This window comes from Nothobranchius furzeri, chromosome 15 (genome assembly GCF_043380555.1).
Source record: "Nothobranchius furzeri strain GRZ-AD chromosome 15, NfurGRZ-RIMD1, whole genome shotgun sequence".
Classification (NCBI taxonomy): Eukaryota; Metazoa; Chordata; class Actinopteri; order Cyprinodontiformes; family Nothobranchiidae; genus Nothobranchius; species Nothobranchius furzeri.
The window spans coordinates 40578161-40590283 of record NC_091755.1 but is presented as its reverse complement, the minus strand read 5'-3'; the positions used below and the strand labels follow the sequence as shown (position 1 = coordinate 40590283).

General features: G+C 43.1%; 1 protein-coding gene across 2 annotated transcripts in view; it reads right to left on the bottom strand.

Annotated features, from left to right (window-relative positions):
- src (v-src avian sarcoma (Schmidt-Ruppin A-2) viral oncogene homolog) overlaps positions 1 to 12104 on the bottom strand; it is a 51516-nt gene extending 39412 nt beyond the window's left edge. For both annotated transcript variants that reach the window (XM_054745682.2, XM_015967172.3), the window contains exon 1: positions 11916 to 12104. The gene's annotated coding sequence lies outside the window, so the exon portion shown is untranslated. The remainder of the gene's footprint in view (positions 1 to 11915) is intronic.
- Positions 12105 to 12123: the final 19 nt, after the last annotated feature.

Here is a 12123-nt window from a genome sequence, read left to right as displayed (position 1 = left end):
AATGTCTACGGTAAACTCTGCATAGCAAGCCCTTCACTTCACCCCTTCTCTTCACATTTCAAAGAGGCAGCATTTGATCTACTTAATTCCACAAAGACTCCCGCTTGCCTCGTGCCTTATTAAGCTGGAGCTTTTCTAGGACGTTTATCATTTAGCTTCTCATCTGCACAGGCTGGCGGGCAGAGGAATCCCTGCAACTCTCAAGTCCAACACCTAATCCACCATCTGGGGGGTTAATATATGCATATTTACAAGTTGGAGGAATCCACCATGTACACACGAGGAGGTGAACCAGGAGGGCTTGTTAGGGGACTTATTGCAGGCAGTGCTGTGGAATGCAGACCTGAGGATGAGGCGAGTTTAAACCACGCTGTTGCTCAAGCTGCCTGAAGCAGGAATGCACCAGCTGCAGGTGGAGACACCATCCATCCGCGATGATCACATGTGCAGGCTTCCCCCGGGCCACACATTGCACCAACCACAAAACATCCCTCTGCTGTCTGTTGGGTGAGAGGCGGCGGCGCTGAGATCCAGACACATGCTATGGTTACTCGAGCATTCCTGCCAGCTGTTTATTGTCAACACAGAGTTACAGGCATGTGGAGGGTGTTGTGTTGTCACTAGCACTCCCAAATCTGACTGCCTTTCACCTAGTCATAAACTAAAGATCGTCTTTGCTAAAGAAAGAGCATTAGGAGAGAAGGGGGCAGTGCTTCCGAGGGTTAAGCATCAGTTCAGTAATAAGTAGGGGTGTAGCGGTACCTACCTTGGTTTTAAAGTCACATTTCGGATATTTTCTGGTAAAGTAAGGAAAAAAAATGCAAAAAAAAAAAGTTTATTTTACAGCTTTAAAGACATTTAAAATTTAACTTTACATTCTCCACCAACATATTCTTATATAATCTAAAATGAATAAAAATATATTATATACAATACATATAAGTTTATGTATTTTCTGTTTAGGAACCTGCAACATCCATACTTTTGCTTTCTCTGCAGAAACTGAAAGATGAGGCTAAACTATGAATAAATACTTTAAATTTTTGGGAAATAACTTCCTGTTTTTCCCTTAATTCCAACATTAAAGGTCCAGCTTGTTCAAACAGTAAATGTTAAAACATGTTCCTGTCAGGCTTCATCACCAGAACATAGCAGCTTCCTAGCCTGGCCTGCCAGACTCCTCCTCTGTTTAACTCTGCACAGAGAAAGGCTCTGAGAACTCTCCTATTCAAACAACCCCGCCCCCTGAGAATTCTAACCGAGCCAATCAGCGCTGAGCAGCGTACGTCACACACCTCAACGCCGAGTTTGTCATAAACATGGTGGCTGAAGCGGAGTTCTCGGCGGCTCTTTCCTCTGTTCTAAATGACTTGGACACGTCTTTAAAACCACAAGTAGAAGCGCTAAAAGCCTTTATTCTAAAGAAAGATGTTTGCCAGACGCCATTTTTGACTACAGCTCTAAAACTACAACGTCGCAGACGTCACACACAGCGACGCTCAGTTTCTCGTAAACAACGAAGACAGCGGCGGAGTTCGCTGCAGCTCTTTCCTCTGTTCTAAATGACTTAAATGTCTTTAAAACCACAACAGGTAGAAGCACTAAAAGCATTTCTTCTAAAAGAATAAAAGATGTTTTCGCCGTTGCCAGACGCCTTTTTTTTACTACAGCTAAAAAAAAAACGACAGCGTCGCGCGCTACAGTCGGCATTTCCCTCTTTTTTCGGATTGGTTATTTTTGAGCTGCCTAGTCCCGCCCCTCATGTGCCTCTCTGCCTGTGAGTTACCAGACGCCCACAGAGGACGAGTCTGGCAGGCCGGGCTAGCAGCTTCCTGCTGCGGCATTTCCATAACAGACTGGAAGCAAGGCCCCAGACGCTGCACTGATTTCCTCCATCTCCTCAAGCGATCCCTTTGTTCTCAGGTTCCTGATTTCAATATTCAAATAAATGTTGGCAAGACGGTGAAGCGCTGCGCAACACCCTGACCGAGAGGCAATCAGTGCGGAGCAGAGAGCTGCTGGGTTCAATGAACATGGCACACAGGTGATATACCAGAGGACACGGCTTGGATGTAACCAACGCGCTCTTTACTACAACATGACAAACATCAAACACGCACGTACTCACTCCTTACTCATCATGCATGGACGCAGCTCATCATTAATTAATGCACGGGGCGCTCTCATTTATGCTGGTAACTGACATCATGAGAACGTTGAGGAAGAACCAGTTTCACGTTTTTAAACAGTGTATTAAATGTACTACATTCCTTTAACAGCTGATTTCTTCTTTTAATTTTTCATTCATTGGATTTAAGATATAATATCTTTCGTCTATTCTTTCAACACATGCAGCGATTTTACAATCTTTGATTTATGTTTATTTTTTAACAACCATCTAAAAGATCGATGATGGATGGAACATGTGGGGGTCAGTTTGAGAGGACGGGAAACTTGTTTTTAAACACATAAAAATACCACATGAGCTTGTAATTAACAATGTTGTGATTTTCTCTTGTTCGTTCAACAGTCTCAGATTCATGTCTCAGAGGAATTAGAGGTTTCACGTTCATGTATTTTCTAGTTCTGACTCATCATCAGCACAGATGACTTATTTTCTGCGTATGGTTTTTTTAACGAGAACGTTCCAGATGTTCCCGTCTACTCCGGTCATGGCTTCCTGTCCCCTTCACCCAATGTGTGCAGCTCGGACACAGTTTCCTCGTTCAGCTGTGGGTTTGAAGCAGACTCAAGAGAAAATTATAGAATTGTCCAGATTGTGTTTTCATCACACAATCGCCTTTGATTCTATAGACGTTTATTTGGGAATAAGCTAGAATTTTTTACGGAATTCAGCAATCGTACGGCCCGCCTCCGGAAAAAAGAAAACAAACTGAGCAACACAAAGTTTTTAACAAGATTTTTCACTGATGATTTAAATCTGCTGTCATCTAACTTCATTCTGTGTGTGTATTTACTGTTATATCCAAATATAATTCATGCATGCGTGTGTGTGTGTGTGTGTGTGTGTGTGTGTGTTTTCACTGTACTGAAAATTAAAGCCAGTGGACATACCCAACCCTTAAAGAGCAAGTCACCCCTTACAAGAAGCGTACTTCACTCCCACTTCATGTTTGAAAAATGCAACAAATGCTGTTGCCTAGCAGACCGAGAGGGTGGAGCCACTAACAAATACACACACTCACAACATTGTGACATCATAATGTACCAGTTTACATCATAGCATACCTCTTAGCCAATAGCGATGGCAGATTTAAATTCAAATGCAGTGAAGAGTTTTTACCTGACAACGGCACAACACTGACAGTTTCAGGCAGAAAATTTAAATTTTAACAAAAATGCACTAAAGTGCAAAACTATTGACTACACGTGTCTGCAGCACGATTAGACACGCATTTATATAGTTTATCAGAAAAAAATAGTTGATTTGGGGGTGACTTGCTCTTTAAGTTATGTTTTTATGTTACATTAAGCGTAAGTCCGATAAACAGGGGTGTCACTCTGTGAAAATTACTTTCCCACCTCACTTCTTTGGGAAGTTTTGCACATTTTCTCATCTGGGACTGGTGCAATTGGACTGACTCTGCAGTGACTGTTGGAGAAAGGAGAGCCACACGTTTCAAACACACAGCTGTGCCTACACAAAGCCACACACAGAGGCATCTTTCTAAATGCCAAAAACGCTTTTCCTGTCACACCAAATGTGCACGGAGGAACAGGAATCAGGGCTGAGTAGGATCGCTTTTCCACTCGGGCAACAGTGGGTGGATTGAGCGGAGTATGGTGGCCTGTGTCACCCTGGCCCATTCCCAGAGCAAAGGGACAGGAAGTGGCCAGGGATCCTGGGAGAAAACAAGCCCTCTTCTATTTGTGTGTATCAACCCTCCATTGGATACTCCATTCAGAGAGCACAAGGGCCTGTGATTGAGAGCTGGAGGATTTGTCCGGGCGTTCTGCTCCTTACAACTCGGCTATCTGAACAGGATGCAGTGAACAACGTTGTGGATGGAACTGTTTCTACACATCCCTCCTGTGGTGTGGGGAAATGTGGAAGTGACACCAAACTAGGCCACTGAGGTGTACTTAGCAAGAAACAGAATCCGAATGGGTGTGGTTTGAGATCGGAAGGAAAAAGGAAACAGGTGGCAGTAGCATTCCCAAGCCTAACCATATTCCCCGTGTATGAAGCTGGACACTACTTAGCACCAAATCTGGGCCAGAGTGACAGACGTTTAGTATCTGCAACATAAAAAATTAAAAAGCTTCAGTCAGCAGGAAGGGATCGTAAATCTCATGTCCCCCTTCCACTAACGTGATCCTGCTTTGCTCTCAGGGAACATCTGCTGGGCAAGCTACAGGAGAACTAATGAAGGCATCAGATAGCTGCCATGTTTTTGCTGTTTAAACCCTCACAATCTAAGAGGGTAAGTTAAATAATGTCAGTAAATAAAACAATACACTGCAAGTAACCGCCAGATCAACCTCGTTTACATTCCTGGTCATTAAAAAAGCATTTCTTTTACCCTCACCAGACACACTTTAGGTTCACCTATCAGGAGGGACCATCCCCTGTCTTCAGAACTACCGGAGGTCTTCTTCTTGCTGTCATTATAATAATGATACATTTTATTTCAAGGCACATTTCTGTGTGCACTGAACAATAAATATAAAGTACAGAAAAAAATCAGTGTGCACTCCAGAGCTAGGGAGAAGCCTGGCTGAACGCATGGAGACAAGTGGAAATATGCAGACCAGATGATGCCATCATGCTGTTGACACCAAATTCAGACCGACCCATGAAGGCTGCAAACCGTTTTGCAGTCTGGTTCACTTCTGGTGATTTGCAGGCCATGGTAGCAACAAGTCTTATCTGAGCTGCTGTTGTCCCACTGTCCGTTTACCCTAGTGATGTTTATGGGTTCAAATCCCAGCAGACCAGACCAGCCCATCTGGCACCAGCAACCAGATCACAGTAAATGACCCTTAAATCTCACTTCGTCTCTTTCACAGGTATCTGCTCTGTTTAAACTTCAGCAAGTCATCTTCACCGTATCTACATAACTACATGCACTGAGTTGCTGTCATCTGATAAGCCCTTTGTACTAGGGTTGTCATGATACCAACATTTCAAACTCGATTCGATACTTGAAAAAAACTCGATGCTCGATTTCGATACTATTTAAAAACACCAATTTATTGAACAAGTTTATTCAAAAAATAACATTCCTCAATTTATATTGCAAAAATGAAATGTTAAGAATTAAGTGTATAAAGTGCTTAAACCTTTCAAGTATCAGCATTTTTAAAACGTGCATACAAAAGCTGGCGAAAGTTAACACTTTAAATCATGAATTGTCTCACTATATATACACTATTTGCAGAGTGATGTTTTGCTGCTTAAACTCTGTTTAAGGTGCATTTTTGTCATAAGATGTAACGCCATATGTTTTGTTCTGTACTTTTGAACAACTCTGTTGGTCAATAAAGGGAGAAAACGAATTTCTCCACAGTAGGACAAAGGTACATCTACCGGTAATCTTAATAAAAACTGATTGGTGCACGGCAGTGACGTCATTAAAAGCGCCGGTTAGATTAGCCGTGGCTAGTCTGTTTACGCCTAGAAATCCCAGACCCGCTCCAAACGAACAGGGGAATCACGTTAATGATTCCTAACAAAACCTTTCGACATTGAGATGTTTTGGTGCAGGTAATGTCTTATTTCAAGGCTGCACCATGGGTGCCCGTCCGCACCCGTTATACGGATATACACTGACGGCGATTCGCCGATGGATCTAAATACCCCAGGGAATCCAAGTAGCACCAAAGCTGTCAGCATGAGTAAACAAACGTACTGCATGCTAGAAAATAAGTCCGGGTTGCAATAAACGGGAGTTTCCTTTAAGCACATAAGCGTGAATATACAGTTGTGGTCAGAAGTTTACATACACTTGTAAAAAATATAGTATAATGGCTCCACTGAGTGTCCCGTTATTTCTAAAACTCTGATTTTTCTCTGATAGAGTGATTGGAACAGATACTTCTTTGTCACAAAACACATTCATGAAGTTTGGTTCTTTAATGTCTTTATTATGGGTTAACAGAGAAAAGTGATCACATTTGCTGGGTCACAAATATACATACAGCAACATGAACTAGCAATTTTGGTGACTTAGAAACGTGTCAGTGAACTGAGCTTCATAGCATGGCCTCTTAACTTCTTGTGAGTGATTATGAGTGACTACAGCTGGTGACTTCTCTTAGGCCAGGTAAATAGGGCTCATTGGATACAAACGCCCACAAACGCTACAATGGGAAAGTCAAAGGAGCCCAGCATGGATCTGAAAAAGCCAATTATTGACTTGAACAAGTCAGGAAAGTCACTTGGGGCCATTTCAAAGCAGCTGCAGGTCCCAAGAGCAACAGTGCAAACAATTGTTTGTAAGTATAAGGTGCATGGCACTGTTTCATCACTGCCAAGATCAGGAAGAAAACGCAAGCTATCACCTGCTGCTGAGAGAAAACTGGTCAGGAGGGTAAAGAGTGAACCAAGAATCACCAAAAAGCAGATCTGCCAAGAATTAGAAGCTGCTGGAACACAGGTGTCATTGTCCACAGTCAAACGTGTTTTGCATCTCCATGGACTGAGAGGCTGCCGTGCAAGAAGGAAGCCCTTGCTCCAAAAGCGGCACCTTAAGGCTCGACTGAAGTTTGCTGCTGATCACATGGACAAAGATAAGACCTTCTGGAGGAAAGTTCTGTGGTCAGACGAAACAAAAATCGAGCTTTTTGGCCACAATGCCCAGCAATATGTTTGGAGGAGAAAAGGTGAGGCCTTTAACCCCAAGAACACCATGCCTAAAGTCAAGCATGGTGGTGGGAATATTATACTGTGGGGCTGTTTTGCTGCCAATGGAACTGGTGCTTTACAGAGAGTAAATGGGATAATGAAGAAGGAGGATTACCTTCACATTCTTCAACATAACCTAAAATCATCAGCACGAAGGTTGGGTCTTGGGCGCAGTTGGGTGTTCCAACAGGACAATGACCCCAAACACACATCAAAAGTGGTAAAGGAATGGCTAAATCAGGCTAGAATAAGGGTTTTAGAATGGCCTTCCCAAAGTCCTGACTTAAACCCCACTGAAAACATGTGGACAGTGCTGAAGAAACAAGTCCATGTCAGAAAGCCATCAAATTTAACTGAACTTCACCAATTCTGTCAAGAGGAGTGGTCAAAGATTCAACCAGAAGCTTGTGGATGGCTACCAAAAGCGCCTAATTGAAGTGAAAATGGCTAAGGGACATGTAACCAAGTATTAGCACTGCTGTATGTATATTTGTGACCCAGCAAATGTGATCACTTTTCTCTGTTGTTAACCCATAATAAAGACATTAAAGAACCGAACTTCATGAATGTGTTTTGTGACAAAGAAGTATCTGTTCCAATCACTCTATCAGAGAAAAATCAGAGTTTTAGAAATAACGGGACACTCAGTGGAGCCATTATATTATATTTTTTATAAATGTATGTAAACTTCTGACCACAACTGTACAACTACGTGTCGGACTTGGTATGCTAATTAAGTTGGGCTGTGAAGCGCCTCCCAAATTCGCTGTTTATGTTTTTGTTTATTTATTTGGCAGACAAAACTTGGATCGGAGACAACTCGCGTGGGAAATTGCAATTAGCCATGCGGCGTCTTCTTCTTCTGTTTGTCTGGGAGGCGGAGGCTGCTTTACGGCATCTGGCTGTCGTGCGTGTCGGTGTACTTGAAGAAGGCTGTGTATAATAGTCCATAATATCGATACCACAGGGATGGAATATCTAATTTAGATACCACTTTTAGTATCGATTTATATCTAGGTATTGATTTTTTTGGCAACACTACTTTGTACTAACCCACAGCTGGAGCGATGTACCTATTAAAGTGACCAATAGATGTACATGTCTATAACTCTGATCAGTTTTATCTATTTTATAAAAGCATAACAAACTATAATATGTTTGCAGTGCAGTGCCAATCAACCCCTTTCTGATCTACAGCAAACTGGGACACCAGCAAATCACATATCATCATTTGACCATTTGCAGTGAGCATCAGTCACAAGTACATGGGACCACCAGTCTCAGTGGTTCCAGACCACCCCGAAGCATAGTTTTTATTATCTCTGCAAACAGGCACACAAAGGTAATTGAAAAAGAGGAAACTATCAGTTTTAGAGCCAATTCTGGTTCTCCCTGAGCAGCTTTCTGGGGAAACAAGCAGTTCATTGATGCCAGTGTATCACCCTGACACACAGACCCCTCCTATATGAGAGAATAAATGGGTCAATCTGCAGTCACACTGCCAATTAGTAGGAATTTCCATCTCAAGAGCCACTTTCCACTAATCTCAATGGAGCTGACACAAACATCTTTGGCTTTCACTGGGAGGCTTTCAAGGGATTCCACAGAGCATTAGGCTCCCTCGACAGAGCCTGAAATCAGGCAGTAGGGCGCTAGAATGGACCTCCTCCTTAGCACTTAAACAAGTGTCTCATTGGAGGAGACACGTTGTAACCCTAACCCTAACCCATTTGAACAGAAGTTTCAAAAATGTCTCACGACATTTGCAAGGCTTCTTCTTTTTCCCGACGGGAGTTGCAGGAGCTTGCTCTTATGTTGCTTGACCTTAACCCTCTCAGGCTCAAAATACGTTTTGATAAAAGGACAAGCGATTGTGTGACTGTGCCTGTGTATGACTGTATATGTCAGGTGAGGTCTTGGACTCCTCCGCTCTCCTGGGACTTCTTTTGCTGCTACACATATGCAAACCTCTAAAACCAAGTATTAGGGAGCTTCGCAATGTGTGGATCAGCAAAATGTCCCCACAATTTGGAAATGTCCACACACGCAGGTTACGACAAAATGTGTCCACTTAAACATATAAAGAAAAGTACACACACACACACACACACACACACACACACACACACACACACACACACACACACACACACACACACACACACACACACACACACACACACACACACACACACACACACACACACACACACATCAGCTAAACACTCATGAGATAAGTCGGTGGAAGATTAGTCTCATGCCTACTGGTGATCAAAAGCATTAGCAGTTGGATTTTTACTGAAGACCCACTAACGGTGCTTCGACTCGTGCCGTTGGCGATGGCGGATTTAGATTTCAGAACAGATTACTGTGAGAACAGAAACCAAGATCAAAGTTAAACAATCCAAGTGACAACAGTGTGGAATAGTGGTGCAGCAGGTTTTAAATGTGTGTGTGTGTGTGTGTGTGTGTGTGTGTGTGTGTGTGTGTGTGTGTGTGTGTGTGTGTGTGTGTGTGTGTGTACACTAATTTAACATCCACACAAACCAGGTGCACCTCAAAGCGCTATTCTGAATTCTACCAGTACGTGGCACAAACACCACCTGGAAGCTAAAGGTAAACTTTTATAATGTTTTTGCATTGGTCTCTAGTGGGAATAAATGTCTTGTAAGTCCTTTTCTGGGGAAAATAAGCTCTGGTGCACCTGTTTGAAGATGTAGAAGTCAGCCGGAGGAGAAAGTGGCAGAAAATGGCAATATTTGGAGACTTATTTCTTCATATTTGAACATCTGGCCTCTGACTGGTTAACAGCAATGTGACTCCACCACTGGCTTCTTTTGATTTGCCACATTGATGTTCTGCTGTGTGGTGGAGTTGCTAATGCTAATGGTTAGCTTCTACTAGTTGAGATATTCTCTGCCATTTCTGCCGTTTGGCCAATAAACCAACAGCAGCTGTCCCCCTCATGACACAAGATGGGAGAGTCCAAGAATGTTAAGTGACGGTGTGACATAGATCTGTCAGGCTTTTCTGAACCAAGCATTTTTCCATGGATTTTCTACCAGAAGCTAATGCAGAAGGGGTGTGGTGTGTGTGTGTGTGTGTGTGTGTGTGTTGGGGGGGGGGGGGGGGGGGGTATTTTCATTACACACACACACACACACACAGAGAGAGAGTATTCAGCTGAAAAAACAATATATTTTATTTAAGAGCAGGTTCACTAGAAACTATTTATTACTTATGCTTTTTTTAAAATGATTGGTTTCTCTGAGTTTCTCATGCAGGCTGAACATTCAATTCAATTCAAAAATACTTTATTAATCCCAGAGGGAAATTGATTGCTGTAGTAGCTAAGAATAATAATAATAATCAAGTCATCAAAGAGTTGTTGTATATTACAATGGCTGTTGGCAGGAAGGATCTCCAGTAGCGGTCAGTGTTGCAGCCAAACTGAAGAAGCCTCTGACTGAAGACACTCTTCCGTTGTTGGACAGTCTTGTGAAGAGGATGCTCAGGGTTGTCCATCATTTTCTTGATTCTCTGGAGAATCCTTCTTTGCATCATCTCCTCCAGCGGTTCCACAGTCGTCCCCAGAACAGAACCAGCCTTTTTTATTAGGCTGTTGAGCCTTTTCAGGTCCCTGCTTCTGATGCTACTACCCCAACAGACGATGGCTGAAGAGATTACACTCTCAACAACAGACTTGTAGAAGATCTGCAGCATCTTGCTACAGACATTGAAGGACCTAAGTGTCCTCAAGAAGTGCAGTCTGCTGTGTCCCTTCTTGTAAACGGCTTCGCTGTTCTTTCTCCAGTCCAGTCTGTTGTCCAGGTGAACTCCAAGGTATTTGTATTCCTCAACCACCTCCACTTCTTCTCCCATGATGGAAACAGTGTTTGACTCCACCCTGTTTCTTCTGAAGTCTAAAATCATCTCCTTTGTTTTGTCCACGTTCAAGGTCAGATGATTGTTTCCACACCATGCCACAAAGCGCTCCACCAGCTCTCTGTACTCAGCTTCCTGTCCATCTCTGATACACCCGACTACTGCAGAGTCATCTGAGTATTTCTGTAGATGACAGGTCTCTGATTGGTACTGGAAGTCTGAGGTGTACAGGGTGAAAAGGCATGGTGAGAGTACAGCGCCCTGTGGTGCTCCAATGTTACTGATCGCCTGGTTTGATGTGCAGTTCTTCAGCCTCACAAACTGTGGTCTGTTTGTCAGGTAGTCTTTAATCCAGGCGATAGTTGAGGCCCCCACCTGTGTCTTCTGGAGTTTCTGGCAAAGTACATCAGGCTGGATTGTGTTAAATGCACTGAAGAAATCAAAGAACATGACCCTCACAGTGCTGCCTGCTTTGTCCAGATGACAGTGGGTTGGTTGAAGCAGCTGGATGATGGCATCTTCAACTCCAACTCCGTGGTGATAAGCAAACTGCAGCAGGTCCTGATATGTTCTGGTTTGCTTATTCAGGTGGACCAACAGGAGTCTCTCCAGGACCTTCATGATGTGGGATGTCAGGGCAACCGGTCTGTAGTCGTCATTGACTGATGGGCGAGTTTTCTTTGGAACTGGAACAAGGCAGGATGTCTTCCACAGGACTGGAACCTTCTCCTGGGCCAGGCTGAGGTTGAAGAGGTGCTGAATCCCACAGAGCTGCTCTGCACAGGCCTACAGTATGAAGTATAATCTTCCTTCCAAAATGACCGACTCTTTTGGGATTTTCTCACTCTAAAATTCTCGCTATATTCTTACATACTGCACCTTTAAATTCCCACTTTTAGAGGTCATATTTATTTACAGTTAAGAGTTGGTTTTAAGTATTTATTTTGACTATTCAGTTTGACATTAGACTAAATATTTTAATATTATAATAAATGTAGCAAAGAACAACCTCATACTTTTCTTTGTATTTTATTGTTGGGGAGGGCTAAATGTGACCGCGAGAAGCTGCTAATAAATACAATGTCATGTTTGACAGTCGGTGCCCCAGAACTCAGCTGTCACTCAAACAAACTTCAGTCTGCGTGTTGGAGTTGTTACTCACCGGGAAGCGCAGGATCTGGGTCTTCTGTGGGTCAGAGGGGGCGGGATTCACCTCGAACCATCAGTGAACGCTAAGAAGCTCCAAGAATGATAAAATAATAATAATAATAAAAGTAAATAAAACAAACACAAAAAAATTAAATTAAATTAAAATACGAGAACGGGGGGAAGTGTGTCGGGGCGGAGCGCTGACGCAGCTGCCCGGGGCC